Genomic DNA, 26,457 nt, shown 5'->3' with positions numbered 1-26,457 from the left:
ATTGGATAATGCCTGCACACACTAGGGAGGGCCATGTAAAGGCCAACTCCCTCACTTGAATCCCCTGATTCAAATGCTAATGCCAGCTGAAAACATTCTCACAGCCACACCCAGAAGTAACATTCAATTTGGACAGACACCCCATGGCCAATCAAGCTGACATATAAAAAGAACTATCACAAACGGGACTTTGGACTTCCCTTGTGGTCCAGTGGTTTAGAATCCCCTGCTCACCAGTGCAGAGGCATGGATTCAATCCCCAGTCCAGGAAGATTCCACGTGCTGAAGGACAACTAAGCTTGAATGCCCCAAGCACTGATGCCCATGCGTCCTGGAGCCTGTGCTCTCAACAAGAGAAGTCACGCAAATGAGAAGCCTGAGCATCACACGGAAGAGGAGCCTCTGCTTGCATCAAGTAGAGGGAAGCCTGAACAGCAGCAAACACCCAGCACAATTAATTATTAATTAATTTAAATTATTCAATTACTTAATAATATAATTAATACTAATTAATTAATGTAAAATAAAGGATATTGAAGTGGTGACTCTGGAGGGGCAATACCTAGCTGTTTCCAGTAACTACCAAAGCAATCCTGGGAAGATTTCTGAGGAAAACAGTCTGAAGATCACGGATTCCTTTAAATTCAGGCTTTTTTGTGATAGGCTAAAAAAAGGCCAACTCCTCAAAAATAGGCAGAAAGTGAAGAAGAACTAAAGAGCCTCTTGATGAAAGTGAAAGAGGAGTGTGAAAAAGTTGGCTTTAAACTCAACACTCAGAAATCTAAGATCATGGAATCTGGTCCCATCACTTCATGGCAAATAGATGGGAAAATAATGGAAACAGTGAAAGACTTTATTTTGGGGGGCTCCAAAATCACTGCAGATGGTGACTGCAACAATTAAATTAAAAGACACTTCCTCCTTGGAAGAAAAGTTATGACCAACCTAGACAGCATATTAAAAAGCAGAGACATTACTTTGCCAACAAATATCCCTCTAATCAATGCTATGGTTTTTCTAGCAGTCACCTATAAATGTGAGAGTTGGACCATAAAGAAAGCTGAGTGCTGAAGAATTGATGTTTTTGCACTGTGGTGCTGGAGAAGATGCTTGAGAATCCCTTGGACTAAAAGGAGATCCAACCAATCCATCCTAAGGAAATCAGTCCTGAAATTCATTGGAAGGACTAATGCTGGAGCTGAAACTCCAGTACTTTGGCCACCTGATGCAAAGAACTGACTCGTTTGAAAAGACCCTGATGCTCGGAAAGACTGAAGGAAGGAAGAGGAGGCGATGACAGAGGATGTGATGGTTGGATGGCATCACCAACTAGATGGATATGAGTTTAAGTAAGCTCTGGGAGTTGGTGATGGACAGGGAAGCCTGGCAAGCTGCATTCCATGGGACTGAGAGTCAGACACGACTGAGTGACTGAACTGAAGTCCCATATTAATGTCACCATCTTTGAAAAGCATTTTTGCAGAAGTGATTAAGGTAAGGATCTTCAAATGAAAAAAATTAACCTGAATTATCATGTGGGCCCTAAATGTTATCCAAAGTTTCCTTATAGAGAAGAGGCAGAGGGAGACCACCCAGAGAGAAAAGGAGAGGACACATGCATGAAGGAAAGTATATATGAACTCTCAGACAGAGATAAGGGTGAGGTGTCCATAAGCCAATTTAGCTGGAAAAGGCCCAGGGACTCATCCTTCCCGAAGTTTCTGGAGAAAGTGAAGCAATGCTGATGCCTTGATTGCAGCTCAGCAATACTGATTTTACATTTAAATACACAGAAACTGGGACTTCCTTGATGGTACAGTGGTTAAGAAACTGCCTTGCAATGCAGGGAATGTAGGTTCAATCCCTGGTTGGCTAACTAGGATCCTATGTGCCATGGAGAAACTAAGCCTGTGTACTGCAACTACCGAAGCCCAAGCACCAAATCTAGAGAGTCTGTTCATCACAACAAAAGATCCCACATGGTGCAGTGAAGACCTCATGTGTCACAACTAAGATCCGAAGCAGGAAAAAAAAAAAATCAACCATGCAAAAACTGTGACAGAATAAACTTACGTTGTTTTAAGCACAGAGACAGAGATCATTTGTTAGAGCAACCACAGGAAACTAATATACACCTTTATTTTGCATTTTGCAAATAAAGGTCAAGAGAAGAATGGGAAAACTCCCGAGGTCACATATCGAAGTAGTGATACATTTGTGAATGGATTCCAAGCAAAAGGCATTTTCTCCGTCTCTGCATGGAGATATATATATGTATGTATCAGTTCAGTTCAGTTCAGTCGCTCAGTCATCCTGACTCTTTGCGACTCCATGAATCGCAGCACGCCAGGCTTCCCTGTCCATCCCCAACTCCCGGAGTTTACTCAAACTCAATGTCCACTGAGTCAGTGATGCCATCCAGCCGTCTCATCCTCTGCCGTCCTCTTCTCCTCCTGCCCCCAATCCCTCCCAGCATCAGGGTCTTTTCCAATGAGTCAACTCTTTGCATGAAGTGGCCAAAGCATTGGAGTTTCAGCTTCAGCATCAGTCCTTTCGATGATTATTCAGGGTTGATTTCCTGTAGGATTGACTGGTTGGATCTCCTTGCAGTCCAAGAGACTCTCAAGAGTCTTCTCTGACACCACAGTTCAAAAGCATCAATTGTTCAGTGCTCAGCTTTCTTCACAGTCCAACTCTCACATCAATACATGACCACTGGAAAAACAATAGCCTTGACTAGAAGGACCTTTGTTGGCAAAGTAATGTCTCATGCTATCTAGGTTGGTCATAACTTTCCTTCCAAGGAGTAAGTCTTAATTTCATGGCTGCAGTCACCATCTGCAGTGATTTGGGAGCCCAGAAGAATAAAGTCAGCCACTGTTTCCACTGTTTCCTCATCTATTTCCCATGAAGTGATAGGACCAGATGCCAATATCTTCATTTTCTGAATGTTGAGCTTTAGGCCAACTTTTTCACTCTCCTCTTTCAGTTTCCTCAAGAGGCTTTTTAGTTCCTCTTCACTTTCTGCCATAAGGGTGGTGTCATCTGCATATCTGAGGTTATTGATATTTCTCCCGACAATCTTGATTCCAGCTTGTGCTTCTTCCAGTCCAGCGTTTCTCATGATGTACTCTGCATAGAAGTTAAATAAGCAGGGTGACAATATACAGCCTTGACATACTCCTTTTCCTATTTGGAACCAGTCTGCTGTTCCATGTCCAGTTCAAACTGTTGCTTCCTGACCTGCATATAGGTTTCTCAAGAGGCAGTTCAGGTGGTCTGGTATGCCCATCTCTCAGAATTTTCCACAATTTATTGTGATCCACACAGTCAAAAGTTTTGGCATAGATAATAAAGCAGAAATAGATATTTTTCTGGAACTCTATTGCTTTTTCCATGATCCAGCGGATGTTGGCAATTTGATCTCTTGTTCCTCTGCCTTTTCTAAAACCAGCTTGAACATCTGGAAGTTCATGGCTTACGTATTGCTGAAGCCTGGCTTGGAGAATTTTGAGCATTACTTTACTAGCATGTGAGATAAGTGCAATTGTGTGGTAGTTTGAGCATTCTTAGGCACTGCCTTTCTTTGGGATTAGAATGAAAACTGACATTTTTCAGTCCTGTGGTCACTGCTGAGTTTTCCAAATTTGCTGATATATTGAGTGCAGCACTTTCACAGCATCATCTTTTAGCATTTGAAATAGTTTGTCTGGAATTCCATCACCTCCAGTAGCTTTGTTCATATTGATGCTTTCTAAGGACCACTTGACTTCACATTCCAGGATGTCTAGCTCTCAGGGAGTGATCACACCATCGTGATTATTTGGGTCGTGAAGATATTTTTTGTACAGTTCTGTGTATTCTTTCCACCTCTTCTTAATATCTTCTGCTTCTGTTAGGTCCATACCATTTCTGTCCTTTATCGAGCCCATCTTTGCATGAAATGTTCCCTTGGTATCTCTAATTTTCTTGAAGAGATCTCTAGTCTTTCCCATTCTGTTGTTTTCCTTTATTTCTTTGCATTGATCACTGAGGCAGGCTTTCTTATCTCTCCTTGCTATTCTTTGGAACTCTGAATTCAGATGCTTATATCTTTCCCTTTCTCCTTTGCTTTTTGCTTTTCTTCTTTTCACAGCTAGCTGTAAGGCCTCCTCAGACAGCCAATTTGCTTTTTTGCATTTCTTTTCCATGGAGATGGTCTTGATCCCTGTCTCCTGTACAATGTCACGAACCTCCATCCATAGTTTATCAGGCACTCTATCAGATCTAGTCCCTTAAGTCTGTTTCTCACTTCCAGTGTATAGTCATAAAGGATTTGATTTAGGTCACACCTGAATGGTCTAGCATATACACACACACACCCCACCCCCCCCACATATATATGTAATATATTTTTTAAACCACATCCCCATCAGTCCAATTCCAGTGGCTATAACTTCCCCTTGAATTTGCTCCCTAGTGCTTTATTTTTTCCCTCTATTTGACCACTCCCCATTACCTCCTTAAAACCTACCTATTCTTTTTTCAGCATTTTAAGTATCAGATGCCACTTTTAATTTTCTAAAAGACCATGTCTGGAAAATGCACATACTTAGAGGAACTTGGCAAGTAATGTAAATGAGACAAGTGAACCACAAAGAACTAGAGAGATTGTTTTCCATCTAAAATAGTAGATTCTTAGCCCTAGGTATGTATTAGAATCACCAGGACAGATTCCAGACTAATTAACGAAGTCTTCAGAGGTGAGAAGTAGGGCTTCGTCCTTCTCAGACCTCTGCAGCCAATTTCAATGCACAGGCCAGAATCACCTGCCTAAAGACAGAGACGGCCACGCAACCCCAGCGAACTCTCACTGGGGAGAAATACACATCAAACCCAATTTTACCACGTGTTCCAGAATTTTCAGAGAAACAGAAATTTCTATATCTTATGTGAAATCTCTAGGTTTTTAAATGTCAATAAAATTCAGATTTTAAAAAACAATTTCTGATTGCAATGGACTGAACATTTCCATCAGCCTTAAATACACATGTTGAAATCGTAAGTCATAGTGTAATAACATTAAGGGGGGAGGTCTCTGGAAGGTAATTAGGCTGTGAGGATGGGACCCTCTCAAGTGAGATTAGCATCCTTATCAAAGCAAGTTCAGAATCACCTAGGTCTTTCTCCAACATATGAGGATATACAAAGAGAAATCAGCAATCTAGAACGTAGAAGAGGATTCTCACCAGACCTGACCAAGTCACACCCTGATCTTGGACTTCCAGTCTCCAGAATTTTGAGAACTAAATTTCTTGTTTATAAGTCATCCAGTCTCTGTCTATGGTACTTTATTATAGCAGCCCTACAAGTTTGATGAAACAAACATGCCTGAAGGTCAGACTCAGGCTGTGTACATCATTTTGCAACCACTGAAGTATATTAACTTTTGCCTTTTTAATGTCTTCTTTCTACTAATAAAGTTTAACACATATCTTTTACCAAGATGAAATTGAACAAAACAATCAACATTTGATTAAAAGCAAGTTTATATACCACAGAATCAAATATCTTCTCTTTCCAAAAAGAAATCCATATGAGATAAGGTATTAAAGCCATTTGGTAATTGCACTCTAAATAAATCTTACAATAGTGAAAATTTTAAATAATTATAATATTTGTAGAAATACGTTTCTTAAATCCCTAAAGTAGATGAGAGATAGAACTGATATGATTACCACTCATTTTACTTGTACCAATTGTTGAAAGTGAAATCCATTTCTGTAAAATGAAAGAAGTAGCTAAATTCATGCCAGAAAACAGATGGAATATTTTTGAAGTAAGCAATCCTTTTGACATCAATTCATCTTTAGGACATTCTTGATTTAATTATCTATGCTGTGTTGTTTCAAGATGCTAAGTCATGGAAGTCAAGAACATTAAAATCTGAGCTATATTACGCTTAAAATCTAGAAGTCCTCACACAGATTCGTGGGATATTTATGACATTTGGCCAATAATTTTCTTCACTTTTATATTATTTTCTTCCATATAATTTTAGAAAATGAAATGAGTCAAAGAAAAATATTTCTCCTAGATCAAACAAAGTTAATTTTAAAGACTAAAATTAGTTAAAACAGCTTCAACATAAGTGACGTATAGATTTTAAGAATTGCTATTATTTAAATTTATTATATGCATGAGTATCTTATTTGTTTAATTGGATTCACTGATACAAAACTCTAAATGTCACCATAAAGATTCAAATCATTTTATTGCTAAACATATTAAAATAGGAGGTGGAATCCCTCATTACAATCGTTTCTCAGTATTGTTGCTGGTTCGTTTTAAGAATAACTGACTCTAGAAGTAATTGTAAAGAATAGCTTCCTTGGTATGAATTTAATAAGACATAGATGGTAAAGAATCTGCCTGTAATACAGGAGACCTGGGTTCAATCCCTGGGTCAGAAAGATCCCCTGGAGAAGGAAACGGCTACCCATTCCAGTATTCTTGCATGGAGACATCTACGGAGAGAGGAGACAGGCAGGTTATAGTCCATAGGGTGGCAAAAAATTGAACCTAACTGAGCGACTAACACTTTCATTTTCACTTTCAAATGACTCTAGAAGTCATTTTAAAGAGCATTTTTCCTGCGTTGTTGTTGTTGTGTCCAACTCTTTGCAACCCCATGGACTGAACCCCGCCAGGCTCCTCTGTTCATGGAATTCTCCAGATAAGAGTACTGGAGTGGGTTTCCATTTCCTTCTCTAGGGGATCTTCCTGACCCAGGGATCGAATCTGTGCTTCTTGCGTCTTCTATGTTGACAGGTGGATTTTTTACCACTGTGCCACCTGGGAAGCCCAAATAAGACATATACAATGGACACATATTAATCACTCGACTAGACACTTGTTGAAGAAATGAATGGCCATGCAGAACTCTTGAAATTCCTCAAGATAATGGAATCATGCCTACACTTTATAAAAGACTAGCCATTCAGAACAGTGTTGTGTTTCTTCCTTGAAAATACTATTCTCTTCTACCTTCACTGAGCATATTAACAACAGCCACCATCTGAATGATGGTAGTCTTATTCTATCCCAGAGAATAGAACGTACTTCATAAACCACAAAGAGATTTTTCACAACTTTAAAAAAACTAGCTCACAGAATTTGAGGGGTGGCCGAAGATAAAGATTCCTAATGACTTACAAAGCAACAATAAAGACTGAGGTGATATTTAGGTTCCTGAGATCAAATCCAGCAAAAGCGGTCCCCACACCAACAAACAGTGCTCCAGACACCAGCTGGGTGTCTTACAACTTATCTCAATTCTGATACATCTACCCAAAGATGGTGTCAGGTTCCATAGGTTAAAGGTGCAGTCCCACAAGCTTGCCTCCACCTGCCCACTTCAGATGCTAATTCCAAGTCCAGGTTGTCACCTGTGTTTATGACCAACAGGCTATGAATTGGAGGTTCCAAGGAACCTCTCCCATTCAGGATGCCAATGACAAGTCTAGGTTGTCACTCAAACATTTGGCCAGTAGCAGAGGTTCCCACAACCCTCTCCTTGGATTTGATTATAATAATTTGCTAGAGTGGCTCACACTGTGCTTACTAGATTACAGGTTTATTACAAAGGATATAACTCATGGAAGAGACATAAGGCAAGAAAGAATGGTGAACTTCCATGCTCTCTTCGAGTCTCCCTCTCCCCAAATCTCCATGTGTCCACAACCCAGAAGCTCTCCAAGTCCAGTTCTGGAGGGTTCTGAAGGAGATACCATTAGAGACAAATGATTGATTAAATCATCAGTAACTGGTTCAACCTTCAGCTTCTATCTTTTCCCTGGAGGTCAGGAAATGAGACGGAAAATTCCAACCTTCCAATCACATGGCTGACTTCACTTACAGGGAGCCCCCAGTCTTAGTTGCTTTCCAAAAGTCTTCTCATTAATATAAAGGACACCTTTGCCACTCTCCACAGGCTTAGGAAACTCCAACGGTTTGGAGAGTTGTGAATCAGGAATCATGGACACAAAGACCAAATTTATACAAGAAATATATTTTGGTCATCTGAATGACCATATGTGTATTTTTTTTATATATATCACAATCCTGCAGGCTACAAAAGGAGCTGCTACTACTACTACTAAGTCACTTCAGTCGTGTCCAACTCTGTGTGACCCCATAGACAGCAGTCCACCATGCTCCCCAGTCCCTGGGATTCTCAAGGCAAGAACACTGGAGTGGGTTGCCATTTCCCTCTCCAATGTATGAAAGTGAAGAGTGAAAGTGAAATCACTCAGTCATGTCTGACCCTCAGTGACCCCATCGACTGCAGCCTTCCAGGCTCCTCCGTCCATGGGATTTTCCAGGTAAGAGTACTGGAGTGGGGTGCCATTGCCTTCTCCGAAAGGAGCTTCTACCCTTAGGCAAAATCAGGAAGCTTCAATATGAGAACATTATCTGTTAATTGGCTAACTTAGTCACTGGTTCCAGAAACACACCTTCACCTGGTGTGTGACAGAAAAGATTGAAAATACCAGGCCCTGCTCTACCCAAACCCAAGTCAGCCTTATGTGATTGGCAGAACCTAGACACAGTTGGGCTTCCCTGGTGGCTCAGACAGTAAAGAATCTGTCTGCATGCAAGAGATCTGGGTTCAGTCTCTGGGTTGGGAAGGTCCTCTGGAGAAGGGAATGGCAACACACTCCAGTATTCTTGCCTGGCAGGTTACAGTCCATGGGGTAACAAAGAGTCAGACTCAACTGAGTTATTAACACTTTCACTTTTTCAAACACAGTCACACCATTGTCAACCAGGGAATCTGGGAAATGTAGGTTTTAAGTTTTCTACCTCTACATGCCTGGGGAGGGATAAAACATAATTTAAGCTAGTTGATTTTTAGTATCCACCTTACTCAAGGAAAACATATTGAATATGTGTGTACAGCATTTTCTGGGAAGAAAACACAGAAACTTGAAATGCATTTAGAGACTATATTCCCATCATAGAAATCCTTTGGTATATACAGAAAATGGATTTTAATCAGACTGACAACTAAAAAGAGAGTGAGTGAGTGAGTATTGAGCCCCCCTGGAATGCATATGCTTTACATAAGTCACTTAATTCTTGCAGCATCCATATGAGATGGTAAGAAATTTCCCTGTTTTGGAGAAATGAAAACACAACAAAACAAAACAAAACTGAAGCTTGGTTAAGTATCACAATCTGTCAACATTCAAAACACTGTTTAATTTCAAAATCTCTATTTAATCCATTTTATGACATCTCAGACCACTAGACACTCTGGGACCTTAACTTACCTATTTTAGTGAAGTTATGGAAACCCTGTCTGTGATATTCTGACATTTATTTCACTCTTGTTGGTGTAACAACGCAATAGTATGAGGCTAAGATTACTCTGTAAAGAAGTCAGAGTGCCAAAGAATTAATGCCTTTTAACTACGGTGCTGGAGAAGACTCCCAAAAGTCCCTTGGACAGTAAGATCAAACCAGTCAATCTTAAGGGAAATCAACCCCGAATACTCATTGGAAGGGTTGATGCCAAAGCTGAAGCTCCAGTATTTTGGTCACCTAATGGCAAACAGCCCACTGATTGGAAAAGTCTCTAGAGGATGCTGAGAAAGATTGAGGGCAGAAGAAGAGGGCGTCAGAGGATGAGAGGGCTGGATGGCATCATCAGTGCAATAAACATGAACTTGGGCAAACTATGGGACATGGTAAGGGACAGTGAGGCCTGGCATGCTATAGTCTGTGAGGTTGAAAAGAGTCGGAAGCAACTAAGTGACTGAACATTAACAACTGAGAGTAGGTGTAGGTTAGGGAACACAAACAGAGGCTATTCTTGAAGAAGGTCATTTTAGGACCTAAACATCACCAAGGTGGAAAGCCTTTTGAGTATAAAGAAGAATATGGTTTCCAACATACTGAAGCTATGAGCTGAGCGATATTTCCATGGCAAAATTAGTTCAAGAAATTATACTTTATCCACCCTGATATTTCAAGAGTTGGACTCACATTCCCACAGGACTTTGTAAACCTTCTAAAGTGGAAATGCTTGTATTTAACACGTTTTCCTCAAATCGATGGACCAGAGAGTTGTGTGTGCATGTGTGCTATGTACCTGCATCTATATCTGTGTCTGCACAATACTTGCTCACAATCTACACATATGATGAAGAACCTACAGTAAATAATTCTGACCTAACCCAACCACCTACCCATCAATTAGCAGATACAGTTAAGATATGGTAGATGAAAGTGCTTTATAAAGAAAATACTTCAGAAAGCACATGGAGGCAAAAATTTCAGCCTGTCTAAAGTCAGGTAGAAAGCAATCATATATACCTAATTGGAAAATAGAATTTTCAATATTCTTTGAGAGTCACAGTCAAATTGTTATATTTTTCTAACTGTAGACTTAAACCTCAATGAAAGCACTTAATTAGACTCAGACCTACTGAAATGTCAAAATATACAGCAAGTTGCAAAATGCATGTTATTTCTGAATAAGATTAGCAAGATAATTGATGGAAAATTAATACCCAAAGAAAACTGTCTATAGGACTTGGTGATTGTACAAGACAATATTTTTTCATTTATGAAGCTGACATTATGCATTTATTGAGGTTTCATTTAATTGTGGTCAATACACCCATAAATAATAACTTTATGAGACACAGCAACATACAAGTAGAACCAAATGAAGTTGCAATGTCTGAAATAAACTTAAAATTCACTACAGTTTACTAGGAAAAAGTATTCAACTTTTAAGGAACCATTATCAAAGGATGGAATTATGACAAGCAAGTCTTAATAAACTTTTAATTTAGGAATTTATTTTTTTTCTTTCAGTGTACAGTTTACATTTTCTAATTTTCAATTCCTGATTATTTTGGTAATAATTTTTCATGCTTCCTTTTGCATGTTCTCTCACTACTTCCCCCTCCCACTGCACAAAATAGACAGACTTCTCTCTCTCTCTGCCTCTGTCCTCAGTTCATCTCCGAGTTCTGGGAGATAAGATTAGAGGCCTTGATCCCCCTGCTGTTAGAACAAGACCTCAATCTCTCACTGTCTCTATTTAATCAGGTCCCTATTTTAGCTGCCACAAAGCTGTCAACAAAATAAAACAAGTTATCCCCCATCAAGGGGTTAAATTGGATTTCACAGTATGCAAAGGTTCTTCTGAGTAAAATTCCACCTGCACCCTCCATCAGGCAAATTACTTCTGACTTTTAATTTATTTCTCTAGGAAATGGAAAGGTATGGCATAACCAAAGTCAACAGGGAATAAAGTACAAGGTGTAATCAGGTGTTCACCAATCGCAGACTCCTTTCTCTGTCAGCTTTAATAGCATTTCAGAACATAGAATTTATAGTATGCATGACATGTCCTCTCTGTTCTGAGTTTTATTTTGGACCTGTCTGTTTAATGGCCCCCACAAGTGACAACTGATGTTTGCTTGATGCAATGGTGCCTGGAAGATGTGTATATTGTACATTAGGGTTCAGTCTGAGAGTTGGAGAGTAAGATTAAGTACTTGAACTGTATTCTTGACTTTCTAAGTATAATGCCTAACCTGGGGAAGAAATCATATTCAAGTGATGGTATTCTTTGCTCTACAGGATTATGAATATCAAGAAGAGGGCTCCATGTTGAAAACCAGGGACATGTAATTTTTAGATAAGGTTTTTGTTTTGTAACCAGACCAGTTCATCAGGGAATCACTAAATAATTTAAACAACATGGTTTAATATAGTCCCTTTTCTAAAATTAAACTGAATATGAAGCTGTTTCTATTATTTAATTTCTCAAAATCAATATTAAGGGATGGAGGAGATTTATATAAATTCATAACTTCAAGTACACATTGCTATGGGGAAAATGCAAACATTTTTGTCTCCAAAATTAAAGTCAAAAGTGTTTTAAAGATACAAATTTAATAAGTGTGCAGGGAATGCCTCCTTAATGAAAGAAAAAGGGGATAATGATGGAAATGTTCATTTTCATTATAAATTAAGAATCAGTGCTTTTTCTGGCAGTTTTTTTTCTGATATTATTTAACATTTAATTCAAGCTAGCTTTAAAATGAAACTGATATACCCCTGAGGAGTTTAGCCCTTTTTTCCATTATAAAAGATTGTTGATTAATGCAATATTCCTATTCAGCAAATTCTGAATAATGAACTCAAGATTATTCATTGGATGGAGAATTAGGGGAAGGTTATTGGGCAGAAATAATTTTTTCAAGCTGTATATAAACAAACACTTTGGGCTGATCTAGCATAATTTGACTTCCAAATATTGTTTCATCCTTGTAATAGTATCACTGTTCATTTAAATCAACTTCATGAAACTGACTCTAAATTATGGATTTGGGGAGAACATGGGTTCTGAGTGTGTGGGAGGATCATAAGAAAAATATAATTCATTATACTTACTCTAATGATGGGGTCATTGAAACCTCAAATCACTGTGATGGACTAGTGAGGCCTGGCGTGCTGTGATTCATGGGGTCACAAAGAGTCAGACATGACTGAGAGACTGAACTGAACTGAACTGAAGCAGTGAGACTCGTTTAGCAATGAGAATCTTCAATAATCACTCCTATATGGACTTCCAAGGAGGGTGCAAAAATAATAAGTCTTGGTCTTTGAAATTATTACAGCCAACAAATCTCCATGTGGTTAAATCTATTTTGGATAAGATTTTATCTCACTTGCAAAGGAAAACAAAAATATGAAAAACCCAACCAAGTTAATCTACTGATCTCATGCGGAATTGTAGATATATTTCTATTACCTATTCTTTTCTTCTCTGCCTGCTTCTTGTTACAAGAATTGACACCCAGTTCTTAGATTTCTTACCAAGATGCTCCATCTTGTGTACAGTTTCTTTTCACTTGTCCTCACACAGCAGAATAATTAAATCCTGAGATTAATGTTAAATTCAACAGTGATGAACTGTCTTCACTTATACCATACCTCTACGCTTTTAAATCTGGATAGGATAATAAAGGTTAGGACTCTTACAAATAACATGCGATAGAGAAGTTTTGACCACAAAGTTTGTAACCAGCCCAATGAACATACTTTTCCTATCTTACATTAACAAGTTATTAAACCATAAAAGTAAACCACAATGTCCCAAACAACACTGGAGTATATGCCTATAATGTTCTTTTTGCACTGCTCCCCTGTGTTACATATAAAAGTAAATGTGCAAACAACTATGATTTTAAAAGTTAGTCATTTATAGAAAGAGTTAAATACTGATTATATTAAGTATCTGAATAAGCCTCTCTCCATCTTCCTCTCCCCCAATCATGGAATAAATATTTGCTTTTCTCTTCCTACTTCCGCTCTCTATACAATGATCAAGCTCTATTTTCCACCAGGTTTATAGATAAGCTTTTCCCTTTAAATCTGTTCATCTCCTTTGTGATCCTGATGACAGAAAGCAATTGCACTAAGCCCTTAACTTAAGTCTGTTTGCATACAAATGGCGCCTTCCAGGCCTGATTTGCATTACCAAGTAGGTTTGGTCTGGGAAATTCACTTTCCCTGAGACTTGCATGTGGGTCTCAATTTTCATCAAGGGGGAATCCATTAGTCTCCTTCATTTCCTGATTACTCGAGGCTTTATAAAGTAGAGAGGATTTAGCTTGCCTGTAAGATGAGCAGTCAATCCACTTCTGCAAATGTGGTATATTTTCTCTCTGGATCTGGCCACGAAGCCAGGTTCCTGGGCCACAATCTTTTGCCCTTTGATGGAATTGCTTTTAGTGAATTGGGCTTTGCAGTTCCATGGTCTTGCATTAAAGGGCATTTATAAAGGTAGACTCAGGAAAACTTAGCTCTTACTTGTATGGAAACCTGAGAAAATTTGTAAACAAAATGTCTTCTATAATAGTTTTCAACCAGCAGCTGTGGCATACTGGTGAACTGGGAGGTGTGTCAAAATATTAGTTCACCAGTCTTCAGAGACATAGAGCAAAGCCTCAGGGTTGTTCCCTTCTGACACAGAGCAACCTCATCTATTTATCCCTGTGTACCTCAAAAATATGACATTTTCCCCTTTGTTCCATAACATAAAAGAGGTTTGGAACATTGCTGCTAGAGCCTCATAGCAAAAACATCAGTAAACTGATTTTTCTAAATAACTTGTTTTTCTTCTGTGTCATGTAGAATTTACATTTTGTAACTGACCTTAATGGTTCTTCCTGGATCCTTGGAATTTTAGCACCAAATTTAACTTTGGTAGCCCAGCTCTGGTTGCTGTAGAGGGCCTTAAAGCACAGTTTGAAGTTTCACCTTTAATCGACATTTGTTTCATTCCTTTATGTTTAATTTGCCCTCACTACAAGTTTATCCTTCCTGTATATGGATGTATACATTTGTGGCTATACCTTTGTGCTTTTCCTTTCTTTCTGGTTTATGGTATGTCACTATCAATCTAGTGTGGTCAAGGTGAGGCATAGGAATAATATGATATACAAAGATATAATATACAAATATAATAGGATACATTCATACTGTGTCTGACCTTTTGTGATCTCATGGACTGTAGCCCACCAGACTCCTCTGTTCATGGCATTTTCCAGGTAAGAATACCGGAGTGGGTCTCTATTTCCTTCTCCAATGCATATCGTAGACAATAATGACTGATTTATGAAATGGAACAGTCTCAGTTTTCCTGGGTATCTCCCATGTGTACAGGAAGCATAAAGGATATTAACTTGTGTTTCTTTTTCTCCTGTTAACCTGTACTTTATTATGGGGGCTGGGGAGGTGTCTCAGCCAAGAAGCTATAAGATTATACGGAAAAATACTGTTATTAATACAGGTCAACAATACAAATCAATGCATGAATGAAGGGACAGTTTGACTGGCCAACTTGACATTTTTGAAAAGTTAAAGAAGAAAAAGTTTAGACACTGATGTGGTGACCGACTGTACCAATTCCCTGATGAGAACAGGGAGAAAGGCTTTTACATATTCATATGTGCTGTTATTTAAAATTTAAAGCTAAATATAGGCACTGTGGACAGGATAGAGAGTCTATCTGGAAGGTGGAACAGAATCTCTAATATGAGTAGGGCACGTTGATTGAGGGATGGCAGAAGGAGCAATTCTTTTTATTATTCTAATGTATGTTATGATTGGAAGCCATTTAAATTTTTTTAGAAACTATAAGACAGACTGATTGTTAGCTATTCTGTACGGATGTACAGACTGTCTTTTGAATGAGCTACCACCTAGAGAAGGCGGAGAAGTGGACCAACCTCCAGCTATCGGCTTAAAGTGTGAGACCAACTGTGAGAGTGTGTGCTGAGATGCAGGCTACCAGGTCCATTCCAAGGACTCAGCTTTACGATATCTGTTGTATGAACTTGGATTCTTTGCATTTCATGAGTATTTTCTCAGATTCCTACCTAAGTGCTCTGTAGCCCCAGTTTGGAGAAGCATTTCTTCATGCAGGCAGGGTCCATGCAGTGGGATTAGACTGATAGATGCCCAAGGAATTCTTGAAGCATGCAACTAAGAAAAAGGCAGATTTCCAAAGACTATTTTCCCTTTTCAGTCTTGAGAGAAAGCTGTGAAGCTTATTCTCTGCATCGTTAATGAAGGTAGTGCTTTATATTAAAGGCTCCCTGCTGCGGAGCTATCAACTTCAGGACCAGCCTCAGCATTCAAGTGTTAATGATTATCAGATCCTCTTTCCCCTGAGGGATGAGGCGAGCTCCTCTGTCCTCTTTAGGGGCTCAAGGCCCCAGACTCTGGTGTGGGTTTGACAATCCAGGAACTGTCAGGCGGGAGAGATGCCCCTAGAGTTTGGATCTGATTTTTTTCAGTATCACTCTCTTACCTTGCTTGTTTGCTGTATGCAATCCAGAGCTCAGCGTTTCAATCTTTCTCAGTAGGAATGTCTTTTTTGAGAATTGGTGAGTCCATTTGGGGTATGAAAGAGTGACAGGAAGGCTTGAGGTCAGGGGACCTGAGTTCAAAGTTTGGCCAAGTGCCAGATGTTTAATACTGGTTGCCTAATACCTCCAGGTTTCCATATCTGTGAAGTGGAGATAATAAATTCACCTTGCAGGGTCAGTTCATTAAATCTATACACACATATAAAACAGCAAATAGGGACCAAGCATCCTAGTAGGAGGTGGGAATGGCAAACCACTCCAGTATTCTTGCCGCGAGAACCCCATGAACAGTATGATAAGGATGGGGTTATAGGTTGATAAATAAACAGAGTATCTGCCTTTCAGAACTTGTGGTGAAGGCTAGTGAAAGTCATTCAGTTGTGTCCCAGTCTTTGTGGCCCCATAGACTATAGAGTCCATGGAATTCTCCAGGCCAGAATACTGGAGTGGGTAACCGTTTCCTTTGCCAAGGCATCTTCCCAACCCAGGAATCAAACCTAGGTCTCCCACAGTGCAGGCAGATTCTTTACTAGCTGAGCCACAAGGGAAGCCCTAGAAGTCTATTGATAGCTATCAACATCCAGAAATCCATTTAAAAATTGTAATAACTTTTTGTGAAACAAGTAAATGGTTTGGTGAAAGATAACAACAAAGATTAAATGGCAAGATGGGGATACTTAGGTAGAATGACAGTCTTTCAGGGTAAGTAACTTAGAGGAGTTTTCAAGCAGGCAGAGAGCTGGTTGGAGAATATCCAATAGAGAAAAACCTGAGGAAGGATTTGACTTAGGGAGAGCTTTACCAATATGAGGTCAATGGCACTGGGGAAAAGAAGCAGGAGATAAGATTTTGGAGCCAAACCAGGCACAGCCTTAGTGACCAGAGATAGGAAGTTAGATTTTATTCAAATATAAAATCTATGGGAAATTATTGAAGAAGAAATATATGTTTCAGTCATGAGAATTATATGATATGAGAGTTTCTTGTGCATAATAGGTATTTTAGAAATAATAGTAGCTCTTCCAAAGCCATAATAGCTAAGTTTTCAGCTCCAGAACATGACAAAACAACATAACTTTATTTGCTTTGGAGTTCCTCAAATTACTGAGTCTCCCATAAGTTGAATGGCCCAATCTGTACAACAGCCAAGTTCTTGAAACTGTTACTGAGGATATTTCTATATATGGCGAAAGAAAAGTTAAAGGGAAGAATTTCCCGAAATAGGATAGGGAAATATGTGCTTAATAAACACAGAGTGAAATAAAATATTTTGAACAAAGAACATCTACATACATTGTCAGTCTGGACCCCATAACGAATAGAAATTTCCTATACATATAGGCTGTTGACTGGTGGTAACCTAATGTTTTCTGATGAAGAAGTTATAGTTCACAGTAGTTAAGTAACGTTTTCAGTGACAAAAGTTTATAAAAATAAAATATGTAATAAAAAGGCAAGAAAAACCTAAATTTTCATGGAACCAAGCACCAAATTATGAATTCAATCCAGTGCTAAACAACCTTTGAAACAGAATGGAATGACACCATGAATGTCTTTTCCAAAGAACTCCTAAGCCATCTGTCTAGTTCAGTTCATCTTTCTGAATTTAGCAAGGCAATCAACTTATCACCATTGTTGTGCAGTCACTAACTCATGTCCAACTCTTTCTGACCCCCTGGACTGCAGCACACCAGGTTTCCCTGTCTTTCACTATCTCACAGAGTTTGCTCAAACTCGGGTCCATTGACTCTGTGATACCATCCAACCATTTCATCCTCTACTACCCCCTTCTTCTGTCCTCAATCTTTCCTAGCATCAGGGTCTTTTCCAATGAGTTGGCTCTCCACATTAGGTGGCCAAAGTATTAAAACTTCAGCCTCACTCTTCCAGCGAGTATTCAGGATTGATTTCCTTTAGGATTGACTGATTTGATCTGCTTGCTGTCCAGGGGACTCTCAAGAGTCTTCTCTAGCACCGCAATTTGAAAACATCAGTTCTTTGGTGCTCAGTCTTTTTCATGGTCCGATTCTCATACTCGTACATAACTACTGGTAATACCATAGCTTTGGCTATATGGAACATTTTCAGCAATTTATCATCATTAAGTCACAAAAAAGTGTTAGCAACTATGCTCTAATGCACTAATTACATTGTTGTTGTTGTTTTTCAGTTGCTTAGTTGTATCCAACTCATTGCAACAGCATGCCAGGCTTCCCTGTCCTTCATCAACTCCCAGAGCTTGCTCAGACTCATGTCTGTTGAGTTGGTGATGCCATCCAAACCATCTCATTCTCTATTGTTCCCTTCTCCCACTGATTTCAATCTTTCTGAGCATCAGGGTCTTTTCCAATGAGTCAGCTCTTCATATCACATGGCCAAAGATTTGGAACTTCAGCTTCAGCATCAGTCCTTCCAATGATATTCAGGACTAATTTCCTTTAGGATTGACTGGTTTGATCTCCTTGCAGTTCAAGGGACTCTCAAGAGTTTTCTCCAGCACCAAGTTCAAAGCATCAATTCTTCAGTGCTCAGTCTTCTTTAGAGTCCAACTCTCACATCCATACATGACTACTGGAAAAACCATAAATTTGACAAGACAGACCTTTGTTGGCAAAGTAATGTCTCTGCTTTTTAATATACTGAGTTTCTCAAAGCTTTTCTTCCAAGGATCAATTGTCTTTTAATTTCATGGCTACAGTCACCAACTGCAGTGATTTTGGAGCCCAAGAAAATAACGTCTCTTACTGTCTCCATTTTTTTCCCCATCTATTGGCCATGAAGTGATGGAACTGTATGCCATGATCTTTGTCTTCTGAATGTTGAGTTTTAAGCCAACTAATTCATTGCCCTCTTTCACTTTCATCAAGAGGCTCTTTAGTTCTTCTTCGCTTTCTGCCATAAGGGTGGTGTTATCTGCATATCTGAGGTTATTGATATTTCTCCCAGCAATCTTGTTTCCAGCTTGTGCTTCATCCAGTCTGACATTTCACATGGTGTACTCTGCATAGACGTTAAATAGGCAGGGTGACAATATACAGCCTTGACATTGTCCTTTCCCAATTTGGAACCAGTCTGTTGTTTCCTTTGTTCCATGTCTGCTTCTAACAGTTGCTTTTTGACCTGCATACAAGTTTCTCAGGAGGCAGTTAAGGTGGTCTGGTACTCCCATTTCTTTAAAAATTTTCCACAGTTTGTTGTGATTCACACAGTCAAAGACTTTGGCATAGTCAATGAAGCAGAACTAGATGTCTTTTTGGAATTCTCTTGTTTTTTTCTATGATCCAAAGAATGTTGGCAATTTGATCTTTGGTTCATCTGCCTTTTCAAAATCCAGGTTGAACATCTGGAAGTTGTCGCTTCACGTACTGTTGAAGCCTAGCTTGGAGAATTTTGAGCATTACTTTGCTAATGTGTGAGATGAGTGCAATTGTGCAGTAGTTTGAATATTCTTTGACACTGCCTTTCTTTGGGATTGGAGTGGAATGCGCTTAAGAAATACAGTGCAAAGGAAAATGATGCTTGAGATAGCTGAGTGAGGTTTACAAAAAAACAAAACAAAACACAACTGTTCTTTCCTTTTTTTGGCTGTGGAGGGCATCATGTTTGATCTTAGTTTCCTGACCAAGGATCAAATTCATGCCTCCTGCATTGCAAGCAGAGTTGTAATCACTGGAGCGCCAGGGAAGTCCCCACACTGTTCTTTTGCCTGAAATCCTAGTTCTGCCATATATATATATAGGTCCTTGTTCAACCAGTCAGCCTTTGTTTCTTCCTGCCTTCTCTCAACTATAAAAAGTATGTAATATTCACTTTTATAAGGTAATGAAGGTGAAAACACTTTAAAAACACCATGTATGAATCTAAGTCATTTTTTTAAAAAGAATTCCATTCAAGGGGATATGAAAAGTCACATATAATATAAATGTCAACAATAAATTAAATGAGTAGAATCATATATTCTTCTGTCAAATAAGCAACTCTTTCCAAATGAGTTGCTTACTGGTATTTCTGTTGTCTCTCCCCCTACTCTGTTTTTTCCTTCCTCAGTACTCTTGCCTGGAAAATCCCATGGATGGAGGAGCCTGGTGGGCTGCAGTCCATGGGGTTGCTAGGAGTTGGACATGACTGAGCGACTTCACTTTCACTTTTCACTTTCATTCATTGGAGAAAGAAATGGCAACCCACTCCAGTGTTCTTGCCTGGAGAATCCCAGGCATGGGGGAGCCTGGTGGGCTGCCATCTATGGGGTCGCACGGAGTCGGACATGACTGAAGCGACTTAGCAGCATCAGATAACAGAGGTGTTACTCTGGGAAAGCCAGCAGGTGGCTCTCTGGTGTACAGATGCAACAACAAAAAAAGTCACAGCTCCCAGCTCCCTCTTAAGCTAGTCTGAAAGTTTATGATAATCTCATAAAGGGGTGTCTTGAAAATCCATACAAAACCATTGTTTGTACCTCCTCAGCCACACCTTATGGTAACAACTTCAACGCTGAAAATATCATTTAATTTTTGTTCAAAATGAAAAGTCAACAAGTTAGAATGGATTTTTCATCATCCTCACAGCTTCAAAGAAGGAATTCGTTTTCCCCTTCCTCATAGTAAGCAGTCCCATTAGAACACGCAAATGACAACAGGCAAATTAAAAGATAATTGTGAATAACTTTAAAGTGGCCTGAAGTGGCAGACTTTGCATTACTGGAGGCTCAGTATCAATATGTTAAATGACACACAAGTTTAATATTGATTTATTTCTATTCAGTATTATTTATATTCCATTCATTTTATAAATCATCCCCTAAAAAACTTTAAACCAAACTCCACTAAAGTCATTCTAATATAACTTGAAGCAAACTGCTGGTCCTGTATCATGGATTATAATGTGGCTTCTTAAGCATTCTCATTGTATTTTATAGGTATTTCATGCCATGCATGCTACTCAGTTGAATACATCCTACTAAGGATCAAGTTTGTAGTTTTCAAGATATTAATCTAGGAGAATAGATTATGATACGGTACCATGGATTTCTGAATTTGAATCTCCAACTGCTGTTTGGGTAAATGTTATTAAGAAGACCTTTATTATTTAGCTTTATAAACATAACTAGATAAAACAAGTTATCTCCAGCCACACATTTGCTTTTGCCAAAGGAACTCTGAGTTTACTGTCAACGTGGTTTATTAGGAATGAAATATTAACATTTGGAGAGTTACTCTAGGCTGGTTACTGAATGAATTAATTACTTATGGCTTTAGAGTTAATTCTTACTTGAGGCTCCATAATCATACATATTTTAACATCAAAAGCTAGATGACGAATATTAAAAATAATTTTTTAAAAAGCCTCACAGTTACCCGAATTTGAAATGGAGTAGGTTGTCTGCATGTTACTCTCTATAAAAGAGAAAATCAGCAAGTCTAGATTTTAGGACAGGACCCCCTTTAAGAAAAGAAAAAAGATCTTCCAGATCCATAACCATGTTATTAAAATAGAATGCCAGCTTCCCTCCCCACCCACGTCCCTTTTCTTGGATCTGTTGTATACTCTTTATATGGGCTTCCCAGGTGGTGCTGGTGGTAAAGAACTCGCCTGCCAATGCAGACTTAAAAGTGATTCTATCCCTGGGGAAGATGACCTGGAGAAGGGCATAGCAACCCACTCCAGAATTCTTGCCTGGAGAATCCCATGGTCAAAGGAGCCTGGCAGGCTATAGTTGATAGGCTCACAAAGAGGCTGACATGACTGAAGTGACTTAGCATGCTTGCACACTCTTTGTGTACTAAATGATTGCCCATCAGTTTCCTTCTTATCAAGGCAACTAAGAATTATATAAAACAAGCCTGTAAACTCAATCTTAATTGCAGGCAAAAGCCTAATTTCCACATCTATTGTCTATGAAAAAACAAAAACAAAAACATCCCCAACAAATACAAAAGCAAATTAAGTCTCAAGGGCCTCAGTTAAAATAGTAAAGGTTGTTAAATTGATTGAAGTAAGGTTGCACTGAGACCTGTATAGGCCAAACTTGTGTGAACCAAGAAACAGAGGATTGGGGTATACATATAACATAACCAGATTTCTTCCCACCGTCCACCCCCAGCCCTGCCCCCACTCACAGACACAGACACATACACACACACACCCTGCCTCTTTACTGAAATTTTATTTTTTCACTTGAGGGATTTCAACTCAACTGTAGTTATCACATGCTAATCTCCCCCAAATCTAAAATGCAAATGACATCCAAATTGACTGTGGAAAAAGGGAAAGCTTATCTGGGCCTGACAGGCTACACATGTTTCCTTCCATTCCTCCTCATTTTGAGCCATTTTTCACGTGCAGGGGCTATAAAAGCCACTGTCAGTCTGCCCCCTGCCTCCTGCCGTTGGTTGTTGATCTGCTGCGGCCTCCCCACTGTGTTAAATCATTCAGTTCCTCTCCAAGCAACACCTCTCATTGATCACTCCAGAGGGGCTGCTTCTGAAAATGTTGATTCAACTCAGTGGGGAAGATGGGCCCAGTGTAGCTGGAGGAGGAGGACTGGCAGAGATTCTTGAAAACAACACACCTCTTAGTTTTCATTGGCACAAGAGCAATCACCACTCCTCCTTTGCCTTTTGAGCTAAACTTCTGCCAAGCTAGCAAGTGATTCCAACTTGAAGTAAAATGGTGCAGGTGGAAAGCCAGTTGAATGGTATCACACACAACTGTCTGTTTCTGCCCTGGTGCTATTCACGTACTCCCCAGAGAATCCAAGATTCAGCTGCCTTCAGAGTCATCAAGCTCTGCTTGATTCTAAACCTGGAGAACTGAGATTAATGAAAAGTGCTTTTGCCACTAAAAATACCTTTCCCAAAGCAGTGATTTCCTAACCCACAACAGTTTAGAATGGCATCGTTTAACAATGTTTATAAGTCATAAAACATGCATTGGGCTGATGTATGAGTTTGTATCTTTAGAGGAACTAGAATTGCAAACAAACCAAAAAAAAAAAAAAACAACTGCAGGGAGAGAGAAAAGAAAAACGTCCTAACAGATGTGTTCACTACTAAATAGAACACACAACATGTGCTGCAAAATAAAAGAACCATTTGGCGACATAAAATATCTTGGCATCTGCGTTAGATTTGTAACCACAGTAAAGTATTGATATGGACCATAAAATTCAAGTTCTATATTCCGGTGCTTCTGGGCGACTCCGCTTTGAAAGACTTTTTGCACTGTGGAATTGTTCTTGTTTATCAAAGCCATTTTATGGCAAACCTGCTTTATGACATTGCATGATTGGCTCATTTTCCAGAAGGAGATGCATAAAATAGGAACAGCTATTAATTCTGAGCAAGGTGTAAATTTGACATCTTAAGTGAATAGATAAGAAACTACACAGCTTCAACCCGTTGATAGCAAGACTTACTTAGGAAGACATGTCCAGATAAAAGGTCAATGAAACCTGAAGCTAAGTTTTAATATTAGCCTCATACTTGGTTAATACATCATGGAACTGGCTATGTTCAGAAGAACAGATATGGTAAAGAGCGGTGTCTAAAATGTAATACAATATACAATATTTAATAAATGAAATGTTTTATATGAATATGCAATCTAAATGGTATGGCACATATTTTAATGAGATAGTAAATATAATCACATATTTTACCCATTTTGTAATCATTAGAATATAATAAAATATAGTCTATAAATTAAAAAGTTCTTGAAGACAAAATAGTATACTAAATATAATTTTTTTAGACAAAGCCTCCATTCTGCTTATAAATACAGTTACTACTTTAAACACCTTATTAAAATTCTGATAGTTATACCTATATTTTAAAATATATATTTATCTTGCTATTTTCTGTATTAACAATATTGTTGTTCAGTCTCCCAGTCATGTCCGACCCTTTGTGACCTCATGGACTGCAGCACACCAGGCCTCTCTGTGTCCATTGCATTATTACTCCTGATGTGAAGAGACTCATTAGAAAATACCTTGATGCTGGAAACAATAAGAAGGCAGGAGGAGAAGGGGACAAGAGAGGATGAGATGGTTGGATGGCATCACTGACTTAATGGACATGAGTTTGTGCAAGCTCCAGGAGACGGTGAAGGACAGGGAAGTCTGGCGTGCTTCAGTCCATGGGGTCATAAAGAGTCGGACATGACTGAGTGACTGAACAGCAATGAACAATAATAATGTTCAGTTCAGTTTAATCGCTCAGTCGAGTCCGACTCTTTGTGACCCCAGGGACCACAGCACACAAGGCCTCCCTGTCCATCACCAACTCCCAGAGTTTACTCAGACCCATGTCCATTGAGTCAGTGATGCCATCCAACCATCTCATCCTCTGTGGTCCCTTTTTCCTCCTGCCCTCAATCTTTCCCAGCATCAGGGTCTTTTCAAATGAGTCAGCTCTTTGCATCAGGTGGCCAAAGTATTGGAGTTTCAGCTTCAACATCAGTCCTTCTAATGAACACTCAGGACTGAGTTCCTTTAGGATGGACTGGTTGTATCTCCTTGCAGTCCAAGGGACTCTCAAGAGTCTTCTCCAACACCACAGTTCAAAAGCATCAGTTCTTCAGTGCTCAGCTTTCTTTACAGTCCAACTCTCACATCCATACATGACTTCTGGAAAAACCATAGCCTTGACTAGATGGACTTTTGTTGGTAAAAGTAATGTCAGACATCATTAACTTCCTAATATAAAATATAGTGTCTGACTCTTTGCAACCCCATGGACTGTAGCTGGCCAGTTTCCTCGGTCCATGGGGATTCTCTAGGCAAGAATACTGGAGTAGGTTTCCATGCCTTCCTCCAGGAGATCTTCCCAACCCAGGGATTGAACCCAGGTCTCCTGCATTGCAGGTGGATTCACCACCATCTGAGCCACTAGGGAAGCCCCAATATAAAACATGAACATTTTGTCCTTATAGAACCCCCCTGTTTTAATTATATTACAATTGAATGAATGAATGAAGTCGCTCAGTCGTGTCTAACTCTTTGCGGCCCCATGGACTGTAGCCTACCAGACTCCTCTCTCCATGGGATTTTCCAGGCAAGAATACTGGAGTGAGTTGCCATTTCTTTCTCCAGGGTATCTTCCCGACCTAGGGATTGAACCCGGGTCTCCTGCATTGCAGGCAGATGCTTTAACCTCTAAGCAAGAAGTAATAAGCAGTTACTATCTCTCTTCACAGAGCAATATTCAGAGTGTGGTAATAAAGCAAACATGGTAAACTGCTTTGCTCAGAATGAAAACATGATCACCTCTTTCTAAAATTTGTCCTTTAATTTCCACCCATCATTAATTCCTCTCAAACTCTAGCAGGTATGTAATTTACTGAATGCCCCCTTTATTTTCATCCAGCCTGACTCCTCCTTCTAGAAGGTACCTGATCTTCTATGTCTGTACTGTGAGGCTTCCTTCTTCCCCTTATATTGGGTTGGCCAAAAAGTTCATTTGAGTATTTTCGTAACAGCTTGAAAAACCTGAATAAACTTTTTGGCTAATCCAATAACCGTCGTTCTGGAGTTCACCATCCCCTTTTCTTGGTTACTTCCTTTACTTCGCTCATATGCTGCCACTTCTACTTCTGAATCCACTGTCCTTCCCCTTGTTAGTTTACTCTTTTTTGTTTTGCTGGGACTTATATTCTCATATTTTCCTGATAAATGGAATGTGAGAGACAATTTCGTTTTGAATCCTTGCACACCAAAAAGTATTCCATTTCTCCTTTCCACTGAATCAACAGTTTGATTAAGCTTAGTAGTCTGATTTGATGATCAATATCTCCATGCTCAGCATTTTTGTTCCATGACTTCTTTCTGAAATGTCCTCTGAAAAACCCAATGTTCTTCTGTGTCACAGTGCTTTCTGAATTTGTAAAGATCTTTTCCATCTCAGGTGTTTAAAATTTCATGATTGTATACCTTGTTACAGACTGTTTTATCATTCACTGTGCTGAGCCATGGTGAATCCTTTTAATACAGACACACATGTTCTACAATTAGGGGTATTTTCTTGGATTTAGTGCTTTTAAAGATATTCTGGAAAGATAAGAGAGAAAATGGAATGTGGAACTTGATCACTTGAATATTAAATATTGTGGGCTTGTCTTCCTATTTGCTTTCTTTTGAATATTTGATCTCTTTTGTGTTTCACTTGCTCAAATACTATCTCAATTCTGTCTTCCAACACTCCTTTTTTTCCCTTAATATTTCTACTATTTTATTTTTAATTTCTTAGAGTTTCTTTTTTAAAGTTTCTAATTCTTCCTTTTAGAGAGAATACTCTTAAAGTGATGCCTGAAAATATTCTTAACTCTCTGATGATATTAATTGCTAGATTTCCCACAATTTTCTTCTATTCCTTTGTCATCACTGTTTCATTTTTCTTGTTATTTGTTTGGTCTCTATTTTTCATTTGGCAGCTGTCTTTATATAAATGAAAGTCAGAGGCCATTTGTTTAAGAAGGAAGTTCTAGGTTCTTGGGTCAGTCTTGGACATTGGTGGGTTTA

Source organism: Capricornis sumatraensis, chromosome 20, assembly GCF_032405125.1.
Source record: "Capricornis sumatraensis isolate serow.1 chromosome 20, serow.2, whole genome shotgun sequence".
Classification (NCBI taxonomy): Eukaryota; Metazoa; Chordata; class Mammalia; order Artiodactyla; family Bovidae; genus Capricornis; species Capricornis sumatraensis.
This window is presented reverse-complemented; position numbering follows the sequence as displayed.